The sequence below is a fragment of the Schistocerca piceifrons genome, chromosome 3 (genome assembly GCF_021461385.2).
Source record: "Schistocerca piceifrons isolate TAMUIC-IGC-003096 chromosome 3, iqSchPice1.1, whole genome shotgun sequence".
NCBI classification, from domain to species: Eukaryota; Metazoa; Arthropoda; class Insecta; order Orthoptera; family Acrididae; genus Schistocerca; species Schistocerca piceifrons.
This window is the reverse complement of record NC_060140.1, coordinates 197,804,922-197,809,423: the sequence shown is the minus strand read 5'-3', so window position 1 is coordinate 197,809,423 and position 4,502 is coordinate 197,804,922. Positions and strand designations below refer to the sequence as shown.

The window sequence follows — 4,502 nt, the reverse complement described above, 5'->3', positions numbered from 1 at the left end:
TAGAGTATATATTATTATCACCAACTCTCAAATCGTGCAATGATCACCATTCAAAGGCAAGGGATATTAGAGCTCGTACTGAGGCGTTCAGACAGTAGTTTTTCCCTCGCGCGATCCGCAGGTGGAACAGTGGGGAGGGATATATGACTTTGACGCGAATTGTGCCCTCCGCCACACACCGCCTGGTGGCTATCGGAGTATATATGTATATGGCAGTGCTAGCGTGGTGTGACGGCTAGTGCGTCTTTCTCATAAGTAGGAAACTTGGGTTCGAGTCTAGTCTCTGCTACAAATTTTGCCCGCCCGGTTGGCCGTGCGGTCTAACGCACGGCTTTCAAGGCGGGAAGGAGCGCCTGGTCCCCGGCACGAATCCGCCCGGCGGATTTGTGTCGACGTCGGGTGAACCGGTCAGTCTGTGGATGGTTTTTAGGCTGTTTTCCATCTGCCTCGGCGAATTCGGGCTGGTTCCCCTTATTCCCCCTCAGTTACACTAAGTCGGCGATTGCTGCGCAAACAAGTTGTCCACGTTTGCGTACACCACCATTACTCTACCACGCAAACATAGGGGTTACACTCGTCTTGTGTGAGACGTTGCCTGGGGGGCCCACCGGGGGCCGAACCGCACAATAACCCTGGGTACCTCGTGGTGCGGCGGAGGGGTGAAGTGGACTGCGGTAGTCGTCGTGGGGTTGTGGACCACTGCGGCTGCGGCGTGGACGGAGCCTCTCCGTCGTTTCTAGGTCCCCGGTTAAGATACAATACAATACAATACAATAAAATATATGTATATGTAGATGTAGATGTCGATGTCGATGTAAATGTATGGTTTACTGAGAGACAGATGAAAGACGAATGTGCTGGGTCTGGGATAGACATGGTACAGCCCAGATTAGAGAGCGCACTCTCTCTACCGAAGCTGGCCACGGTATTCCAGAAGGAGATATTTACTATCAGAGTTTGCATTGAATGAAACCTACGTGGGTAGTGGAAGGATCGTAGCATCTACATTCATTGAGAGAGCCAAGTACATCCGAAATCTCTATCAGCCACTGCAACGAGATCAAAGATCAAAGTTTGTCACAGAATGCCATCAATCCGTTGTGAGGCCTGCGGAAAGTGGCAGCGTAAAACTGCTGTGGGTCTGTGATCAGACAGGTATTACGGATAATGAATAGCCTGATTGGCTAGACAGGACAGAGGCAACGACTCCATTTGTTTGACTGGAACCTGTTCTGCTTATCGCTAAAATGATGATGAAATCTAAATGACAAGAGGGTGCTGAAAGGTAACGCCTCTTGATTTTTTTTTCTTGTTTGTGAAAACTCTTTTATGATTTCTAAATAAAACAAACGTTACTAACAATCTGCTTCTTTATATTTCACGTCTACATATTTATTTCCCGATATAGTAACCCTGGTGACGAACGGCGGCCTTTGTGGCCGAGCGGTTCTAGGCGCTACAGTCCGGAATCGCGCTACTGCTACGGTCTCAGGTTCGAATCCTGCCTCGGACATGTATGTGTGATGTCCTTAGATTCGTTAGGTTTACGTAGTTCTAAGTCTAGCGGACTGATGACCTCAGATGTTAAGTCCCATAGTGCTCAGAGCCATTTGAACCATTTTGAACCTGGCGACGAACACATTTCTCCCAGCGAGAGATCAGTCTATTGATACAGCAACTGTAGACTCTCTGACCTTGTTGGCGGAGTCAGAACCTCACCTCTGATTGCATAGCTTCATCACTATCAGAATGAAGTACTCGAAAGTGTGTTTTGAGGACAATCAATGAGAGCGAACCCAAGGCGCCGGATTGTTCCTGATGTTGCAGCTCTCAAGCACGGTCTAGCATTGTCATGCTGAATGAGAGGGTGCTCCGTGTATGGACGAACCCTTCGAATTCGAAACCCGATTACAGCACTCTGTTTCTCACGCACAGACATACTTACGTTACAGACCTCCATATTACACTCTACAGTTAGGAGCCCTCTAGCGTCAGAGCAATGCAAATATGTAAACATGAAGAATAAACACGTAGATGAAATGATAATATAACAAAAACCTTAAGCTGTCGACAGGCGTTGATATACATCACCGGGGACAGTTGAAAATGTGTGCCCTGACCGGAACTCGAACCCGGGATCTCCTGCTTACACGGCAGACGCTCTATCCATCTGAGCCACCGAGGGCACAGAGAATAGTGCGACTGCAGGGATTTATCCCTTGCATGCTCCCCGTGAGACCCACATTCCCAACTTAATGTCCACACACTACATTCGTAGTGCCCCTGCCCATTACACTCATTACTCGCGGCAGACAATTTTACTGAGCCCCGTAAGAGTTCGGGCACTGCATGTGCATCCAGCACAGAAGAAGGTCAATGGCCGGTTAACCTTAACTATATGAAGATGGTATCTGACCGAAAGAACAGATACCATCTTCATGTAAACACGTAAATTGTTCATAAAGTTCACTTTATCTGAAAACTTATAATAGCTGACCATAAAAAATCAGGGAGTATTTCTTTTTAGCTCGTCCTCATACGTATCTGGATCAAAACAAGAACATGCCAAGACAATGAGGTCGAAACCGTGTTTAAACAGAAGTCCTGCAATCGGGGGGTTGAACAGGAAGCATATTACACTCATGGTATGTTTAATGATTGACAATTGGGATTTCAAGAACACCTATACATTGTGTGTATGGAGAAAGAAGCCCTTAGGTGTAGAGGATGGAACTTCACCACTTTTAATTTTTAATTAAGGAGCCCTGGAGGCCAATAGACACAACATGTTTTGTTAATGATGGAAGCTGAAGAAGTGAAATAAAATTTGTGCCATAGCCAAAAATTGAACCTAGATCTCCTTGCATACTAGGCAGGTATGCTAGTCATTACACCTCCACAGCATTACAACTAACAGAGTTGCATCGATTACCTTAGTCCAGTGCCCTTCCTAATACAAACCGGAAGATTGGGTTCGCCCTGGACATTGCCCAAATTTTAATTCATTTCTTGAGCTTCCATCATTATTGTAGGTAAAGATGAGATTAAAACGTCTCAAGAAAAAAAATAATTATGATTCGGTTAACACCTGCTGAAGAGACTGTACATGATGAAGATCTAGTGAAGGGTCTTTCAGTTCTCTTACAGACTATTAGCTCGCCTTACTATAATCACAGGAGGAGATACTGCACGATAAACTTAGTTTTGTAGGGAGCACATTGTGCTCATGAGCGAGTGATCTAGATGCTTGTAAAGCAATAAACCGGCAGCCAATATCGCAGGAATTCTTTTTATTCCGTCATTACCGATTTCGGCGAAACTAAAGCCGCCATCATCGGATCGAGGGAGGACGGAAAACACTATAAAAGTGGGCTTGGATTCCACTTATATAGCATGTACACACATAAATGTAGTTAAATACCTTAGGACACATACGGGTTACAACATCAAGGCAAACATTGGCGATATTAATAGTTGCCTATTACACTCAGGCCTTATAAAATTGTCGTAAGTTTTTAATATATGAATAGGCTGATATGCATTTGTGTAACCCTACAGTGTTCTTACATATATATATATATATATATATATATATATATATATATATATATATATGAATTTTGGTGGGTTTTATATGTGACCAGACAGATGTGTACTTGTGTAACTGGGCAGTTCCAGAAAATCTGCATTTCTTTTCGGTATGTTTTATATGTAACAGGCAGATGTGCATTTGATATGACCGGAAAAATCTGTGCTCATACGCAAGGTGTGTTTTATTGGTATTTTTATATGACCAAACGGCTATGCACTGTGTAACCCTGTAATGTCCTTCAAATTTGTATATACTCTCGGTAGATTTTATATATCACCAGACTGATGTGCTGTGTATAGCCCTGCAGATCCCATAAAATATCTATCTATGATCGTATCGTATTACGTACAGGACCAGACAGGTGCGCATTTTTGTAATCCAACATGAAATTTGCATTTGATTTCGATATGTAGTATATGTGAGAAGACAGATGTGCAATTGTGAAGGTCTGCAGCTTTCATAAGGTTTGTATATGTTTACGCGATACAGTAATCTCTAGAAATACGTACAAGCCCTAATGACGTAGTGTTACCACACACGCAGTGCCTGTTATGACGCGAGCTGTGACATTCATTGGCGGCCCTTCTGCTAGCGCCATCTCGCGACGCGGCCTGTAGTGTAAGAACAGAGCCGGAGTCGCGGTAGTACCTAGCTTGTGCTTGTATCTGATGGAGACACTTAACATTTATAATGTCATCTCTCTTGGACGCCTATGTGCTACTTACGACAATTTTGTAGGGCCTGCATGTTATAGACAACTATTAATATCACTTTTGTTTGCCTTGATGTTGTAACCTGTATGTGTCCTAAGGTATGTACACTATTGGCCATTAAAATTGCTACACCACGAAGATGACGTGCTACAGACGCGAAATTTAATCAGCAGGAAGAAGATGCTGTGATATGCAAA

General features: G+C 43.9%; 1 non-coding gene across 1 annotated transcript; it reads right to left on the bottom strand.

Annotated features, from left to right (window-relative positions):
• Positions 1–2,111: 2,111 nt before the first annotated feature.
• Positions 2,112–2,186, bottom strand: Trnat-ugu. Its single transcript has one exon. It is a non-coding gene; the product is annotated as a tRNA-Thr (tRNA).
• Positions 2,187–4,502: the final 2,316 nt, after the last annotated feature.